Raw genomic sequence first — 20,203 nt, forward strand, 5'->3', positions numbered from 1 at the left:
GCTTAATCCCTCCTTAACCCAGCCGTCATCAACCAAGACAAACTCCTCCTTTATTCCAACTTCCTCTGGGGCCTCAGGGGCACGGGGCTCCTCAGGAGAGCCTCTGGCATTCTAGACAAAGAAGGCATTCAGTAACTCCACCTTCTCTTTATCTTCTGTTACCAGGGCACCCACCTCGTTCATTAGTGGTCCTACATCGCCTCTAGTGCTAGTTTTATCCACAATGTATTTGAAGAAGCCCTTTCTGTCGTCCTTGATCCCTCTCTCAAAGTTTAATTCTAGGGAGGCCTTAGCTTTCCTAGTTGCCTCCCTACATTCTTTGACAACTGCCTTATATTCCTCGCAAGTGGCCAGCCCCTCCTTCCATGATCTGTAGACTCTCCTCTTCCACTTGAGTTTGCCCAGCAATGATAAAGAAAATATGGTAGATGCTTGTAGATTCAAGGAAACATGTCATTTTGATGCAGCTGGAATGTGGTAGGATTTTTCTTACAAATAATAGGCTTGTTAGTTGCAGCTGCCATTCTATGGAGACGTAAGAGGAAAGAGGGGAAAGCATATTTATGCTAAAGAAGCTCTCTCTTCAATTTAATGATCAGGATCATTAAAGCTTAAAAATAAAACACAGCTTTAAAGCACTTATTGGTAAAGTTTTCTGATAAATGGTAGTTTCCTAAGACAGACTGCTCCATTCTGTGTATGAGAGATTACGTTATTCTCCATGAGTTAACGAGGACATTTCTTGTATCTGGAATAGTATTTATTTACAGGTATAAAATGAATAATTTCTTACACTAAGTCTTTCATTCAGCAAGACCAATTCAGTAGTGAGTTACATTTTGGCAGACACAAAAGGGTTGAGCATTAGTCTGTATTTAGCAATTGTTCAGTTCAAATTGATTAGAATCTTGATCCATATACTTTATGTTAATACAACATAGTAGTCAGTAGATGTGTACATTTGTACACATATGTGACAATCATTTAATCTTAATTGTTTCAACAGGCCTGTATGAAATATGCTTTGTATATCTTATATTGCAAAACTAATCATTTAGCTTAGACCAATTTAACTTTAGTCAGATAAACACATGATGAGATTACTAAACGTTGAAAGTACGCGACATATTAGGCATAGACATTAGACATATTGGGCTTCCTGGGGGCCAAAATTTAGCAGGAACAGCTTGAGTGCTAAGTAGCAAATGAACTTAACCTTGATTGTTTAGACCGAAACATGATTATCATATTTCACTACTTTACGTGGATTAAGATATAATATTACTATTAAAAATGAAGTTGCTAATATTCTGCCTGAATTCTTCTGTATCTAAAATTATATTTTTATCATGGCTTCCCTCTGCAGATCCCCAAAATCTTACAATTCAATATCATTTTTTTTAATTCTCCTTAAAATCTCTATGTTCAACTTTTGCTTATATACTTTCCTTCTCTTAAATTTGTTCTTTCTTTTCTTCTGTTTGTGTTTTGCATCACTGTACTAAATGTGTTCACCATGTCATTTGTGAATTTCTTTATTCTGTATTTGTTAATAATGCTATATGATAAAGTTTTAGAACAACATGATTTTTGTTTGTTAGTGTGAAGGCCTTTTGCTGTAAAAAGTTTCAAACTCATGGTCAACAGAAAGAGAACTCTACAAGAATCTGCTGCTGAAGTGCTGGATAAGGTCACAAGTTGCAGCAGGAGAGGTTTATATTGGCTGTTAGAAAGAACTTTATGGAGAAGGTAGTTAGGCAATGGAGAAGGCTGCCTAGGGAAGCGGTGGGGGAAATACCTGGAGGTTTTTAAGAGATGTGTGGATATGACTTTAAGGACATTAAGGGACAGAATGTAGTGACAGGTCTTGGTAGGTCAGGTAGATTATTGAATTTGGTAATCTTGAAGGTCTCTTCCATCCTAAATGACTGAAGGATTTTATAAGGTTATGTGCATATTTTAACTATTTATGAAGGCATTGGCATCCATCAGTGCAGGTCAGTCTTTAAGCACTGCCTCCTAAAAGCATGGGATCAGGCAATTCCAAAATATCGGAAGTCAAGCAGACAGGACAGAAGGCTGGCTTGGCTGACCAGGGATCTTCTTCTGGAGCTTAGGCATAAAAATAAAGTTTATGGCTCCTGGAAGCAGGGTCGGGCAACATGGAAGGACTACAGGGACGCTGTTCACCTTTGTAGGGAGAAAATTCATGCAGCCAAAGCCCAATTAGAGTTGAAGCTGGCCAGGTCTGTGGGAGGCAATGAAAAGGGCTTTTTAAAATACGTGAATAGAAAAAAGAGAACCAGAGAAAACATAGGTCCACTACCTGATGGGGATGGTTGTGAAACTGTTGGAGAGCATCCAGAGAAGGGCTACAAAGATGGTCAAGGGCCTAGAGGGGAAGACATACGAGGAATGGCCCAGGTCACTTGGCCTGTTCAGCCTAGAAAAGAGGACGCTGAGGGGAGACCTCATCGCGGTCTACAGCTTCCTCACAAGGAGGGTCAGGTGTCAATCTATTCTCTTTAGCGACCAGTGACAGGATCCGAGGGAATGGTATCAAACTGTGACAGGGGAGGTTTGGGCTGGATATCAGGAAAAAGTTCTTCACAGAGAGGGTGGTCATGCACTGAAACAGACTCCCCAGGGATATAGTCACACAGACCTGTGTGGTGCCAGGAGCTGGACTCGATAATCCCTGTGAGTCCCTTCCAACTCGGGATATTCTATGGTTCTATAATTCTATGATATATGCATATTGCATATGTTTGTGAACATATTTTATATATACATATATATATTTTTTAAACACACAAAATCTCATTTGTGACTATATATGTTTGAAGGGACAATTGGCACTGACGTAATTGACTGGAAAAAATAAAATGGAGAATTATTTAATAAAAATGATATATAAAAAGTCATGGATTTATTAATTGTATATATTAAAGGTACAAAATCTTGTGGGGAAAGTTAAAGCTAAGAATTTTATACATGTATTAAGAACAAAAAAAAAATCTTAGGTCATGTATATTCATTACTAAATATAGATACAGAAAACATTTCAGAACCATTAGATAAATGTTTCTGTGATGTATTTGAAACAAACACAGTTATGTACAAATTCAATATACTATGCTGTAGTGAGAGACAAGTGAGACAAGTGAGAGACACCTTGGCTAAAATGAAACATAAATGAACTAATATGATCATATATTGTAAAGCAAAAAATCTTAAAAGACCATCTGAAAATTCACAGAACCACTAATGTGAATTATTATCACATTTTGGATATTTTATGGATTAAAGAATAAGTCACAGGAGATGATCCTGGAAAGTATAGACCAGATGGAACTTCACATTAATCTTTAAAATATACTAACTACCATGTGTTTTAAGTAAGGTAACAAAGTTTAACTTTTTGTTGCATTGCATTTTAATTAACCATTGGAAAGAGTTGCCCAGAGAGCCTCTTTTGTACACCTTCAGCAATGGGTTTGTGTATCTGTTTTTGAGATACCGTAAAACAGGAAATCAGATTAGACGGTTTCTTTGTGAGTATCAGCTTTTAACTGTAAGAAACTTATTTCTTACAGATGTTGTTTTGTGCACTTGTTCACAGATATCATTCACATTCTGGGAAGTGTCTTCAGAGGTTCATAACCATAACTTGCTGTTTTGCTACTTGGATTGCTTATACAAATCAGTCTCTCATTTGCATCTAGAAGTTACATAGCAACATCTCTTTATGCCTTGTGATCGTTACTGGACTACTTTAGTTTGGAGAATGACAAACAGAATTAGTTTGCTCAAACTTGAGCCAATGGTTTAGTAAAAGACATTGTATAAACACCCATTAAGAAGAATAAGTGAACACCATAAGGGAATCTAAGTGTTCAAGGCAGTGAGATAAATCTTCCACTTTTCCTCAGTAACAAAAATATATTTGCTACAGTTCTACATTAACTCAAAACAGAGATGATACTGGCTTATTAAAACACATTGGGAATTCATGCAGATGACACAATTTTTTTCACAGTGAAAAATGTTTCCTTTAATTTCAGTAGCACTTTCTGTGCCGAGAGACTAGATTTATTAAGATATGGATATCTATAAATCTTATATATTATTTACATTGCTATTATCATAAAGTCTGTTTTGGTATGAATGCCTACTTAGTTAAAATATTTTTATTTTCATACCAAAACAAAGCTATATAAGTTTAATTGTATTAATATTGTTTTTGGCACAGATCGATAGCACTCTTAATTTACTAACAGAAAATAAGATTTTCCATGAATATTAAATAACACAAATCAATACAAATTTGTAATTAATTACTCATTCTAGACAAAAAAAAAAAAAAGCCTTTAATTGCTTGAAATATTTTCTAAGTTTCTGAAGATAGAATTCTGTTTTATTTATGATACTCCCTGAAATCCAATATTTGTTGTTGTTGTGTTTGCAATTATAAGACAGAAGCAGTTAAATAAAATTGTAACCATCCCTTCTCTCTAGCAGCAGCAAAAGATAAATCATGTCAACAATGGAAAATGACAGAAGAAATTAACTGAGTTTAAAATTTTTGTTTGTAAAAAATAATTTTCTTAACTATTGTATTTTAGTGTAAGTACAGGAAGACAAAAAGGCAGTGCTTATCATATCTTTTCTATTTTAATATAAGTAGAAGTTAGTATTGAATCTTGCCTCAAACTAGGACCTTTTCAGGAAAGGAGTCATTACACAGATTTTAATCAGTCATCCCATTGTAAATCTGGATTGCATCTATTGAACTCACCAGTGTAACTCTGAAATTACTGCAGTGTAATTTGGCACATGAAATATAACGAGATAAAAAAACCCAGTGGCATGATATATAAATATATACATGCACATAAAAATCATAATTCTTTTTGCAATGCATTTAGCTGTGTAAAGTTCTTTGCAAAGGAGTGTGCTAGAGAAGCAGGTTAAATGATATGTACAATGTTCCTAGCTACTACTACAAGGGCTGATTTTTCTGCTGTTGCCCTTGGTATCTTATCACTGCACAGTAGGCGGAAGCATAGACAGACTGAGAATCACTTCAGGAACTGCAGGGTGTGATGGAAAATGTCATCCTGTCAAAATGATGGCAAATCATTTAAAATAGCTTAATTAGTTGAAGTAACCTGAAAGGTGTTCTCTATTATTTTCTAAATCTCATCTTGAACTTGAAATATTTGTTTTTTCCATCACTGAAGCTGAAAAACACTGAGATAAAAAACAAAGATTACACAGATTACATTTGTATTTCATTTTTTTCTTTGTTTCTTGGGTGTATATATAGATTTATAGTTTCTTGAGTATGATATAAATATAAATATTATTCACATTAATTCAGACGGTTACAATTCACTAGAGTGTCAAAATAGCAAGCTGTCCTAGTTTCAGTTAGGACAGAGTTAGTTTTCCTCCTAGTAGCTGGTAGGGTGCTATGTTTTGGAATAGGATGAGAAGAGTGCTGATAACATGCTGATGTTTTAATTGTTGCAGAGCAGTGCTTACACCAAGCCAAGGACTTTTCAGCTTCTCGCTCTGTCCTGCCATTGAGAAAGCTAGGGGTGCAGCAGGAGCTGGGAGGGGACAGACCCAGGACAGCTGACCCAAACTGCCAAAGGGGTATTCCATACCATCTGACGTCATGCTAAACAATATATAGGGGTGGCTAGCCGGGGTAGGGTGGCCGGCTGCTCGGGGATAGACTAGGCGTTGGTCAGCGGGTAGTGAGCAATTGCATTGTGCATCACTTGTTTCGTACACTTTATTAGTAGTAGTACTGTTATCATAATTATCATTATTATTATTATTATCATTATTGTTATTATTATTTTCCTGTCTTAATAAGCTGTCTTTATCTCAACTCACAGGCTTCACTTTCCCGTTTCTCTCCCCCATCCCAGAGAGGGAGGGGGGAGGGTGAGCGAAGGCTGTGTGGTGTTTAGCTGCCAGCCGGGTTAAACCACAACACAAGCGATTTATACAACTTAACCCTGAAGTGTGTTTCCATAAAGTCTGTCATATCACAACATAAGTGTTATGGTTTAGACTACGATAGAGTTAATTTTCTTCATAGAGTTTTGTATGATGCTGTGTTTTGAATTTTTGATGAAAATAGTGTTGATAACACACCAATGTTTTTAGTGGTTCCAGAGTAGTGACCTCAGAATCAAGGTATTTTCTTCTTCTCATGCTGCCCTGCCAGGTGCCTGGGAGTGCACAAGAAGCTGGGAGGGGACACAGGTCAGCTGACCCAGGCTGACCAAAGCACATACCATATGATGTCATGCTCAGAAATAAAACTGAGTTAAAGAAGGAGGAAGAGGGGTTGTTGTGAGTGATGGCATCTGTCTTCCCAAGAAATTGCTATGTGTGCTGGGCCCTGCTTTCCTGGAAGTGGCTGAACACCTGCCTGTTGATGGGAAACAATGAAAGAATTCCTTGTTTTGTTTTACTTGTGTGCACAGCTTTTGCTTTAGCTAGTAAGCTGTCTGTGTCTCAAACCATGAGTTCTTGCACTTTTACCTTTCCCATTCTCTCCCCTATGCCACGTGGGGAGAGTGAGTGAGCAGCTGTGTGATACCAAGATGCTTGCCAGATTAAACCATAACAACATCTTTAACTCTATTTCAGTATATGAATGTCGTGAAAAACAAACAAACAAACAACAACAACAACAAAACAACCATATTATTATAATAACTTATCTAATTAAAAAGAAAAAAAAAAAAAAAGGTATGTTAACCCATGTGCTCTACTTGCTGTTGTTTACCCTTGTAAACATAGTAAAACTAAATGAAACAGAACCTCAGTTCAGAACCTAAAATAAATCTTCCATACATGAAAGTGACAGCCATGAAATGTATGACTATTTGTAAATACAATTTATTTTAGAATACTGTTATGGACTCTTACTGTTGGAAAGAGATCACTAACAAGTGAGACAAAAAGACTCTCCTTCTTATGCAATTTGACAGGACTGTATTTCATTCTAGCTTTGGGAATCCTGTCCTGAATTGAAGGAAAAAAATGTAACGTATATGTATGCATATGAACATTCAGGAAAAGATGCACAAGTCTGCTGAAGTTAATTCTATCTAGAGTGATTTAAATATTTTTTACTAATTCTATTGACTATAAAAGTACATATACTATAAAAATACATATACTAGAAAAATACATATACTAAAAATATATATGCTAAAAAATACATATACTATAAAAATACATAAGCTCTATTAGCCAAACTAAAACCACTCCTCTAATAATAAATATATTCTAGAACATTTACAAAGTATAAAATGCTAAAAAATATTCTCATAGTTCTGAATTTTCCTTTTCTTTGCCTCCTGCCCCTGTGCCAAATGCACATATTCACAATGTTTACTGGCTAGGTGACAGTATCCCAAACAATTACCCACTTGTTAAATTATATATGGCATTTTGAAACTGACAGCCTTGTCTCTCCAGTCTGCTTTCAGGAATCTGTCCAATAAAATATATATTAAACAAGAAAATATTGTGTACTATGTTCTAAACACAGTACCCTTCATAAAAAGTGAGGGAGTATAAAAACAAAAAGCTGACATTGTTTGTGAAGCAGGTAGTACACTTCAAGTAAAGGAGAAATAAGCAGCATGTTATTTCATGAGGACCATTTAAAAGAAAAAAAGTCAACTAAATCAAATTACGTTGTGTTTTTCCATACTCATTTGCACACATTTAGCTCTCCTATCTTCATTAAATACCTAAGATAGTCATATAAGGACAAAGCCTAGCTTACAAGAGTGTAGGGGTTTGCCTTTAGTTAGCACTTATCTACATCAGTGTACTGATTAACAGAATATCATGTAATCAACTCTTGCATTTTGATGGGTTTTACTTCACTTTTGGGAGGAAAATGTAGAATCATAGAATATCCAAAGTTGGAAAGGACCCACAGGAATCACCAAGTCCAACTCCTGGCTCCTCACAGGACCACCCAAAAAATCAAACCATATGTCTGAGAGCATTTTGAACTTTGGCAGGCTCAGTGCCATGAACACTTCCCTGGGGAGCCTGTTCCAGAGCCTAACCACTCTCTCAGTGAAGAACCTTTTCTTAACATCCAACCTGAACCTCCCCTGACACAGCTTCATGCTGTTCTCTCAGGTCCTGTTGCTGGTCGCCAGAGAGCAGAGATCAGCACTTGCCTCTCCACTCCACCTGAGGTCTTGATGATGTCTCCCTTCAGTTTCTTCCTCTTGGTTTGGCTGAACAAACCAAGTGACTTCTTTCACTCTTCATACATCTTCCACTCTAGAACCTTCACCATCTTTATCGCCCTCCTCTGGGCACTTTCTAATAGTTTTATGTCTTTCTTGTATTGTGGTACCCAAAATTGTACACAGTAATCAAGGTGAGAATATATGTCTATATAGTGAGATTTTTGATACACCTGACTATTTTGATACACCTGACTATTTGACTAAAGTTACATGGAGGATAGCTTTATTATCATGTAGAGGTTGATATTCTTTTCTCTCACAAATTTCTTTGAAAAAAAAAGAAAAAAAGAAAAAAAAAAGTCTTACAGAGTCTTTCACCAAACAAAAAAACTACATAACTACACCTGGAAATCAGTTCATCTGTATTCTGAACAGGAACTGCCACAAATTACTCTAACCATTAGAATATGGTGAAGTGAATTTTTGGCTTCAAATTGAGATTCTAACTTTTTCACATGTAATTTTTCTTGGAAAATATCTCAAAACAAACAAACAAAAAATGTTTTGGTAAGTCTCTAATCCTGTAGCACCGTTTTAATTCTCAAGAGAAGCACAGGTACAGATGGTTCAGACTGGTAGAAAAAATGGCCAGACAAACTAAAGAATATAAAGAATATCAAATATAAAGCACAATATTTTTGCTGGTGACCAATGGAATGTAAAATGTTGATTTTCTGCAAACAGCTGTACTTGTAAACAGACACACAATCATGAAGATCTCTCTTATGTCATGTACTAGTCAATTATGATGAATCCAATCATTTCCACAGTCCAGTTACTTTCTTTATATTACAGCCTTAATCCTCTTGTTTGAAAGGAAAGCTCCAGAGCAGGGAATTGTGTCCCCCTTTTCTGTTCTTTTCAATCCTCTAGTGACTGTGGTATGCCATGGCAGCATAAGTAATAATTTAATGAAAGAAAATGTTTGTAGTTACCTGCTGCTCAGGTCATGTTTATTTTAAATGAACATGAGTGGAAAGTCATGTTCATGCTATCCAAGCTAGCGTTCAGTTCACTTAAACTTCAAAAACTCTATATGGAAAACTCTGGTCATAAACACACTAGGACAATGAGCTTGGACAATTTAGCAGACCAGCTGAGTCAAAGATCAAGATGAGACATGAATTTGTAGAGTTGTGAAAGTATCTTCTGAATAATAAATAAGAATATAAATGTATATGTTTTTCATTGTTTATTTTAAAATAAAAACAAAACAAAGCAAAATTCTATAAACTTTTTAAAATTTTTCACTTTTTCAAATGGTAATTTAATGAACAGGCAAGTATAAACAAGAGTAGCATTTTCATAGATTCTCTAAAGGATACAGTTTGTGTTTGACAAAATATGTCTATATGTATGTGGGAGCGTGTTGAAGGGGACAAACTGAAAGTGCTAATATTGCAACACAAACTCACATATTCTTTTCTTTACTCTTAGTAAGTTTATAAATACAATTCATTCAATTCCAGTTACTGCAGAGTAGATTTTGTTCAATAGATTTTGATCAATAATAACTGATTTATGAAAAAGTATATAAAAGAGAAGCTTGTATTTTATAAACTGCTTTTATTTTAGTCTTTTTTTTTTTTTCCTGAAATGTTGCAAAAACTCATATTTCATGAATGCTGTAGATGAAATTACTGTTTCCTGGCAATCTTTGTGAGTCACAATCCACAACATTAAATAGTTTACAGTAGCTTATTTTCTTTGCTAGATTCACTGTGAATTATGATTAAAAAAAAAAAAAAAAAGACAAAGCTTCACATTGACAAGTCTTTGTTTGGGTGGTATTTTTTTTTCCTTAAATACAAGCTCTTTTTTATTGGGCATCTTCTTTTCCCTGATAAAAAATAAGAAGAAGAAGAAGAAGAAGAAGAAGAAAAATCCAGTTTAATGAATGCTTGTTCTCTCTCAGCTACAAATTTGCATTTTGGAGCCTGATCCAAAAAGAAGTGATAGAAATGAAATTCTTTTCATTTGTTTCAGAAAGCTTTTAATTATACTTTTAGCTAAGCAGCTGTTTGGTACTTCTAAGCAGTGAAAATTGCTCTTTTGAATGATACATATTTTTCTATGCTGTATAGCTACTCTATGTAAATTTTTAGTCTAACAACATGTCTCTTTCCAGGTGACATTCTTCAATTTCATTGTAGTCTCTGACCAGAATATAACTTGAAATAGGCATAATTGTTAAATATAATAACTAATTTGACTGAAGTAAAAAATGAAGCAGTCAAAACAAAATTGCTAAATAATACAGTTTTCAGGAAACTAACACTGGTGACATTGTCATCTATTCCTGTAAAAAGTTATGATGAATATGAAATTTCTCAAATACAAGTTCAGATGTTTCATGTCAAATGCAGCTTTGACAATTCTAATAGGATAAATGAAGAATGCAATGCCATTTGCAGCCAACTCTATATAGTTCTGTCATTAGAAACGCTGTTAAAGTTATGAATAGCTATTTTTATACAATGCCAATACTGTATGTAAAACAGACAACTTAACCTTTCTCCCGTCAAAAATGATCTTTAAATACAGTACATCAGGCAGAAATTTTAAAATGCAATAGGAATACACTTGGAAGGGTCACAATACCTCTATTCTTGGAAAGATACTATAGCAGGAGACCATTATGTTATCATGCTGCTAATAATGCTATTGTTCTCGAAATTATGTGGTATCCTGAATGATTCAAAATGGACCAACTATTGGTCTAATGCTCCATGAAGGAGCATTACATATAGTGGTACAGTGGCTAGTTTTATCACACTGGCTTGTTAGTCTCCAGAAATAGAGAAATGGTTCAGCCACAGGTTGTATGTAGGTAAGACCTCATTCTGATGTTTTTTTCCAAAGACACTGTATTTCTTCCATCCTGCTGTTGAATGTGGGTTGCTTTTCACTTCCCATGTTCTTTTTCTTTACCATCCTTTCCAAACTTTTGGCATCAAATCAAATAGTTCTTAGAAAATGATCTACCAACGTTGCAAGTTTTAGCCTTTTTACCTGATCAAAATGACTCGTGTTATATGCAATGCTGAGTATTAATCTCTTGTACTCACTGAAATAAAATATTGTGATATTCTCAACCAATGTTTGCAATTAAGAGGGACTGCAGAACACTTAGGTGCTTAACATATTATAGTTTGACAATTAAACTTTTAATTACCTAATATAATTAAATGGTTATTTTCAATTAAAAATAAATTATCTATCTAATTTTAACTTCTAAGGGTGTTTTTGAATTTCTGAAAGATGTTCCAGAAGTTTCATGTTTATTTTCAATCTTATTGGAAAAAAAATAAAAAATAAAAAAATAAAAAAGACTCTAATTCAGTTGATAACCAGTGATTTCTTTCATTTGTTTTTTACAGTTACTGAATAGTAGTGAAGTGATTATTTAAGCCTGACCTGAAAAAGAAGGTTGAAATGTCTGTTTTTAAGAGATAGAATGCGTTTCCTTATTCTTTCTTATATTGTGAACCCAGAATCACACACAGAATCCCAGGAAGGCTGAGGTGGGAAGGCACCTCTGGAGATCTAGTCCAACCTATGCTCAGAGTAGTGCCAGCTAGAGCAGGATGCTCAAGAATGCGTCTAGTCAGGTTGTGAGTATTCGCCAGGATGAAGGTGCCACAACATATCTAGATGGCCTGTTTCAGTGTTTGACAATATAAAAAAATATATATATAAGTTTTTGTTTGTTAGTTTGTTTGTTTGTTTTATGCTCAGACATAATTTTCTGTATTCCAGTTTGTGCTAATTATCTCTCATCCTGTTACTGACCACCTCTGGGAAGAATATGGCTCTGTGTTCTTCACTCCCACAGTGGAGCAGTTATAAAATCCTCCTGAGCTTTCTCTTCTCCACACTGAACAGTCCCAGATCTCTCTTCTCCTCACACGGCAGATGCTCCAGTCCCTTAGTCATCAACACACTGCAGAATGGGCTGTTTTATACAGTATCACTATAAATGTTCGCACGCAAATGAGAAACGGGCAGTCAGTGAAACAGTATTTCAGCGATATCAGGAACAGTATTGACATGACTGAAGTTTCACTTTATTTCTATTGTTCAAAAATAACATTTTCAGGCACATTTTAATTCATGCATGACCTAGTTTCAGCAGCAGCTCTTATTTCAGCACCAGAAGATTTTAGATCTGTGAACATCTCATATTGCATCTCAGTTAAGTGCCAGCTTCTCATAATCACACAGAAGAAAAGTAGCAAAATTAAATATGATTGTTGTGGTACTCTTGTGTACTTCTTGTACATAGTTTTGACCTTTCTGAGTCACCAGGAAAACTGGACTAGGTAGGCATAAGTATTGAAATATCTGTTGGGAAAACAAAACAAAATGAAACAAAACAACAACAACAACAAACGACCAGGAGGAACCAAAGTCTGTGTGGCCATGAAAAAGCTGATAATAACTGAAGCCTCAAGAACTGTACTCTTTGTAACACAGATTGGGAAGTGCTCACAATAACAAGTTCATGTTTTGTTAGATGAATAGAAATGACTAACTCATTTTGGTTGCAGCTTTCAAATTCAGATTTGTGAGGACTTCTTGGTTTAGATTTCCTGTTCTGTTTCCTGTTTGTTAAAACAAGGTAAAATAACTTAGGGCACATGGGAACCCACTGGAAACAGGGTAAATGGTTTCTGAGAGCATTCTTCCATCTGTTTCAATTTTCCTCTACACAGTGACTTTATTCACTCTCTAAAATGTATCCAAAGAAGAAACAAATTTTGGGATGTGTTCTTAGAAAGAGATTTTTTTTTTTCCTTTGGCCCAAATCCAAAATCTGAAGTTTCCCTCAAGCAGCTGAAATATATATACATATATAAAAATGTATGATTTTTTTTCTCTTATTTCTTTCCTACACAGATAAAATACACATTGAGAAAAATATTAATCATGAAGCTGAAACATATTGTACTTATAAAAGTCACTTGGAGCATGCTGTATGAACTTTTTCCTTGGACTTTTTCTTTCATGTCATGTACAGATATGGCTGCTGAATGTAGTTCTAATACTAACTGAAATTTGTTAAATGACTAAAGAACTCATGACTTCGGTTTAGATTGTACAGGAGATAACACTTCTATATACAGAGACTAATTACTCAACACTTTCTAAAAATGGTAAAGACAATAATAGTTTGAATGTCTTAAAACTACACTCCTCTTGTCTTTCATAAAAACTTCCAAAATGAAACAAACAGACAATAAAACAAAACATGAAATCAATCAGAAATATGTTCTTCAGATCCTGTGGATACTTCTGGAAAGTGTCTTTTAATATAAATCATTTTAACAAATTACTATTAACTCAAATATTTTTCATGAAGTGATCCAATATTAAAAGGGAAAAGAGCAGATAACTTTTGATTTCTTACTACTGTAACTTCATAATATACATATATATATATATATATATAACCGTGTGTATCTACAAATCTTTTTCAGAATGAACAGGTTCTATTCATTTCTCATGAGTTGGTCACTACGTAGAGAAAAGCCTGATTTACATGAAACAATCAAACACTGCAAACATAAAATAGTCTAACAAGTTAGGATCTAATGTTTAACGATACATGTGAATTTATAGATTTTCTGTAGTCAGTCAGGGGCAGTGATGGTAATGCATTATAATAACAATAAATTTATAGATTGATCTCTTCTTATGGCTTAATATGATATTTACCACTATAAAATTAAGAATACTAAAAGGAAAAATAAAAAAAAAAATAAAAAAAAATGAAGTTTTCAAATAGAAGGCAAGAAGAGACTCTGAAAATTCAACATATTCTGTAAACTGTTAAATTGGCAAGATTTTTTATTTATTTTTTTTTTTTTTCATAGAATCATAGAATGGTTTGGATTGGAAGGGGTCTTGAAGATCAACTAATTCCAAACACCCTGCCATGGGCAGGAGCATCTTTCACTAGACTATACTTATCAAAGCCCCATCTAACCTGGCCTTAAACACTTCCAGGGATGGGGGCATCCACATACTTCATTGGGAAGGTCTGGCTCAAATGCCTACCAGGCCAAAGAGTATGTGGAGTACATCATTTCACCTGTCCAGTGAGAATGGCTCATGGTAAACTTCTCTGGGCAACCAATTCCAGTGCTTCACCACCCTCTGAGTAAAGAATTTCTTCCAAATATGTAATCTAAACCTACCCTCTTTTAGTTTAAAGCCATTACCACTTGTCCTATCACTACAGTCCCAGAGTCCCTCCCCAACTTTTCTGTAGGCCCCCTTTAGGTATTGGAAGGTTGCTATAAGTTTTCCCCGGAGCCTTCTCTTCTCCAGGCTGAACAGCCCCAGCTCCCTCAGCCTGTCTTCATAGGAGAGGTGTTGCAGCCCTCTGGTCATCCTCATGGCCCTCCTCTGGACTTATTCTAATACTTCCATGTACTTCTTGTGCTGGGGGCTCCAGAACTGAATTCAGTAGCCCAGGTGGAGTCTCACAAGAGCAGAGTAGAAGGGGAGAATAAGCTCTCTTGACCTTCTGGCCACACTTCTTTTGATACAATCAAGGATGCGGTTGGCTTTCAAGGCTGCAAGCACATATTGCCTGCTCATGTCCAGATTCTTATCAACCAACACCCTCAGTTTCTTCACTTCAGAGTTGCTCTCAATCTGTTCTCTGCACAGCCTGTATTTGTGCTTGGGATTGCCCAAGCCCAGATGCAGAACCATGCACTTGGCCTTGTTGAACCTCATGAGGTTCACATGGGCCCACGTCTCAAACCTGTCAAGGTACCTCTGGATGGCGTCCCTTCTTCCTCTGCTTGACTTGCTTCCTCCACGCAGCTTGCTGAGCTTGCTTGACAGACTTGCTGAGGGTGCACTCAATTTTATTGTCCATGTCACCGACAAAGACGTTAAACAGTGCCGGTCTGAATACTGACCCCTGAGGAACACCACTCACTACTGATCTCCACCTGGACATTGAGCCATCAACTGCAAATCTTTGAGTGTGGCCATTCAGCCAATTCCTTGTCCACTGAATGGTCCATCCATCCCTTAAATCCCTGTCTCTCCAATTTAGAGACAATGATATCATGGAGGACAGTGTCAAATGTTTTGCACAAGTCCAGGTAGATACTGTCAGTTGCTCCTTCCCTATCCACTAATGCTGTAACCCCACCATAGAAGGCCACTAGATTTGTCAGGCATGATCTGCCCTTAGTGAAACCTTGTTGGCTGTCACCAATCTCCTCTTTATTTTCCATGTGCTTTAACATAGTTTCCAGGAGGATATGCTCCATGATCTTGCCAGTCACAGAGGTGAGACTGACTGGTGTGTATTTCCCCAGATCTTCCTTTTTTTCCCTTTTTAAAAATGGGTGTTATGTTTCCCATCTTCCAGTCAGTGGCAAATTCATTGGACTGCCATGACTACTCAAGTATGATGGATAGTGCCTTAGCAACTATATCTGCCAGTTTCTTCAGGACCTGTGCAGTTACCTCATCAGGTCCTATGGACCAGGTTGCTTAGATGGTCTTGAACCTGATCTTCTCCTACACTGGGCGGTTCATCATTCTTCCAGTCCCTGCCTTTGCCTTCTGGGGCCTGGGCCATGTCGCTGGAGCTCTTGTCGGTGAAGGCTGAGGCAAAATAGTTATTGAGTACCCCAGCCTTTTCCATATACCAGGTGAACAGATCTCCCATTTCCTTCCAGAGAGGGCCCACGATTTCCCTATTTATTTATTTTTTTTCTGTAGAATTACATCTTGTGGCATGGTGAACAGTTATATAGGTGTGGTGGTTTTACTTATGTGGGCAGCCAAGCTCCACCACAGCTGCTCTATCACTCCCCCTCCTCAAAGGGAAAAGGGGAAAAAAATATGATGTAAAGGGCTCAAAGGTTGAGATAAGGACAGGGAGATTGCTCAACAATTATTGTGACGAGCAAAACAGACTCAGATTAGGGAGATAGTAAGATCTATTGCCTATTACTAACAAGCGAGAAAAGTGAGAAACAAAGGAAAGAAACCGAACACACCTTCCCCCCAACCCCACCCTCTTCCACCTCCTCCCCCTGAACAGCGCAGGGTAATGGGGGAATGGGGGTTGCGGTCAGTCTATAGCACTTCATCTCTGCTGCGCCTTCACAGTCACTCTCTTCCCCTGTTCAAACATGGGGCCTCTCCCATGGGATTTAGTCCTTCCCGACTTCCCGAACTGATCCTGCCTGGGCTTCCTACAGGCAGCAGCTCTTCAAGAACTGCTCCAACATGGGTCTGTACCATGGGGTCCATCCCTCAGGAGCACAGTGCTCCAACCTGGGTTCCGCATAGGCAGCATATCCTACCATGTCACCTGCTCCTGCGTGGTCTCCTCTCCACGGGCTACAGGTCTGGCCCGGAATCTGCTCCAGTGGGAGTCCTCCACAGGCCGCAGCCTCCTTCAGGGCAAGTCCACCTGCTCCACCGTGGTCTGCTCCCACCGTGGTCTCCTCCACAGACTGCAGCATGGAAACCTGCTCCGCTGCGGTACACCACGGACTGCTGGGGGACAGCCTGCTTCACAATGGTCCTCACCACAGGCTGCAGGGGAACTTCAGCTCTGGCACCTGGAGCACCTCCTCCAACTCCTCCTTCTTCACTGACCTTGGTGTCTGCAAGGCTGTTTCTCACTCCTCTCTCTCTCCCAGATGCTGTTTCTGCCGCTGTTTTTTTTTTCTTTTCTTTTCTTTTTCTTCCTTTCTTAAATATGCTTTCACAGAGGCACAAACAACATCACTTATTGGCTCAGCTCTGGCCAGCAGCAGGGCCCTTATCTAACATGGGGCAGCTTCTAGGTTCTTCTCACAGATACCAAAACTTTGCCCCATAAACCCACTACAATTGGACATTTTACCCTCTTATGCAAATATTAATGGTACAATGTCCTTTAATACACAGAAATATGTAATTTTGTGAGGACACAGTTATTGAACACTGAAGCTATAATGGCATAACCTAACTGTAGTTTCATATATTTATACACTTAATAAATTAATCTTAATTTAGATCACAGAATCATTTAGGTTGGAAAAGACCTCTAAGATCATCAAGTCCGACCATTATGGTAGACTAGAAGAACTGTGAGTGTGCTTATCAGAAAAATTAAAAAAAATAAATAAATACAAAAAAAAGAGAACAAATTACTAGAAACTGAAAATCAGAATTACAATTCTAAAACTATTTCATTTATTCAAATATTTTCTAAATTAATGACCATGTGACAGTCTTCTCAGAAAACCTTCTCTTTATGATAGCTGTTTTCCAGGAATATAATTACACTGTCATTCTCAAAATAAGGCACTTCTCCGGCCATAATGAGAATGATCAAATCTATGCCAGGAGAGGTACTTGTCCCCAGATCTCAGGCTTCTTGGAGGAAAAGACTTTTATGCACACTTCACATCTTAGCAAGGATATAAATTTGTCCTATAATGAGCTAATATTAGTTCAACAGGTCCTACAATTTGATTTAGCCAGCACTGGATAGGACTAAAGAAGCCACAATATAGCCCATCCTCTTAAATCTTTGTCTGCCAAGCAACACTGGAAGGGATTCCCAAGATTTATTAGTAAGGACTTATGGAATATGTCACTTATACTGAGCTTCTATTTGGATGACCACAGCACTCTTACTGAGTTACATGCAGGCTAGAAGGGCACAGAAGGAAACACATGGACATAAGAAAGTAGGTGTATCACAGGATTTGAAGTGCTGGGGTTCTTGCTGAAGACTGCATATACTGATACAAACATATTCCCAGGCAAGCACTGCCCAATGATCTGTACTCCTCTGCCAAGGAAGGTCTGGAGCAATTGCCGTCCTCAGCCAAACTTTTACTCTGCTAGTTCTACACAGAGTGCAATGATTAGCCTTTGCACCCTTGTTGTGAAGTCTATTCCAGTGCTACCAAAGTAAATTCATATACAGCATGAGAGCTATGCTACCTTAAATGATAATTAAGACACCATAATAAGAGTTGAGTGGGATTTCAGTACATACTGAAATTTTTTCAGTTCCTGATCTGCATATAGAATTTCACCTTCTGAGTTCTGTCATTTCTTTTTGTCAGAAGGTCCCTTTTTGTAATGTGGCCTTTACATTCCCTATGTAGAAACAATGTGGGAGTGATTACAGTGCTGAATGTTGTTAACAGTGGACTTATATATGTTATAGATAGATAGATAGATGGATAATGTAACATCTATTATGAACTCCGGTTCACAAATTTGACACCTGTCTGACATACCATTCCAACTCTCCCTAGCAACACACCAACTCTCTGCAGAAACTATCCATCTGTCTGTATCACCAATCCAACTGTTCACAAGAAAACCCAAAATCTTTCCAGGATCAATCAGTCCCAGCATCATGCCAAGTTACTTTTCCCTTCCATGTTAAAACAACATAGGCTCTTAAGCAATAAACTACTGTTATTTTTAAAGGGCCAAATCTGTTTTTGCCCATTTGTTTTCAGCCAGTTCTGTAGCTCATACTGAAGTTAGAAAAAATAAGTGAAAAGTACAGAAGAAAACCAAATAAAGTTCTGCACCTGCGCCATGTAAAAAGGAATCATATTTTTTTTAGAAATCATATATACTCTTACAATGCTTTCAACATTGGGCACATCTCCATATGGGAGTACAATGTGTAACTCTGAACTGAAACTGAAAGGAGGATAATTTTCTGCAATCACTGAACATATTTTACACTAGAAAATATGCAGTATTTCTTTGGGTGAGTGCTGAGCACTTCATATATATATTGCAAAATTCTAAATGCAATTATCTGTATTCATTTCTCTCTATCTCTCTAATGTTATGAAAATAACCATTTATGCATGTCATTTACCCTATTTCCTGTCTTATTTATTCTGTCTTTAAGCTCCAGTGACTCTGTGGTTCCCAATGTCATTTTTCTTTATTTCACTGTAGAGGATCACGATATTTTTCCAGTGTATACTTTTGTTTTCTACTGTCATGAAGGACAATTGAGGCTGGAAGGGACCTCAGGAGGTCTCTAGATGACCTCCTATCCCAAAAGAGGGACATATCTGGAGTCAGACCAGGCTCCTCCACTTAGAATTTGGAACCCTCCAAGGGCGGAGATAGCAAAACTTTTGGGGGCAACCTGGGAAAAAAAATCTTTCTTGTTTCTACTTATACCTATTGTCTATTATCCTTGTGATTCTTCCCCAAATTTCTTGAGGGGTCTGGCCTCATCTTCTCAGTGACCCCCTGTAGATGTCATGGGGCTTGTTAGGTGCCCTGAAGCCATTCTGTTCTCCAGGTTGAACCAGCCCATCTCCCCCAGTCTCTTTTCACAGTGCTGCAGCGGCACAGCTGTGAGGGTCCTCCCCTGTGCTCCCTCCTATTTGTCCATGTCTTTTACATGTTGGAAAAAAATGAAAGCAGCACTTAGATGTAGTCTGACAAGAGCCCCATCCAAGAGCTGTACAGTCCATTCCTTTGATCATTTCCTGTGTCCATGCCCCTGTTCATGCTGTCCAGGAGCCTGTTTGCCGTATTTACTGTCAGGACACACTGCGGGCTCATATTTCACTTGCTAAATGTATATTTCACTGTTTTACTCATATTTCACTACCACCCCAGGGCCTTTCCCACATGAATACTCTCTGGCTCCTCTGGCTGCTGGCAGTATTGTTGCAGAGTTTGTTTTTCTGTCTGCAATAGGAAAAAGTCTTTGACATTTGAAGAGCTTTGCTTTTGTCCCTGTTGAATTTCATAATGTTTCTGTTGACCCATTTCTTCAGCTTGTCTGGAGCCCTTCCCTTAAATATATTGGCCGGTACCCCTAATATGGTGTCATCCTCAAATTTGATGAGAGCGTGCTCTTTTAACTC

The sequence above is a fragment of the Cygnus atratus genome, chromosome 1, assembly GCF_013377495.2.
Source record: "Cygnus atratus isolate AKBS03 ecotype Queensland, Australia chromosome 1, CAtr_DNAZoo_HiC_assembly, whole genome shotgun sequence".
Classification (NCBI taxonomy): Eukaryota; Metazoa; Chordata; class Aves; order Anseriformes; family Anatidae; genus Cygnus; species Cygnus atratus.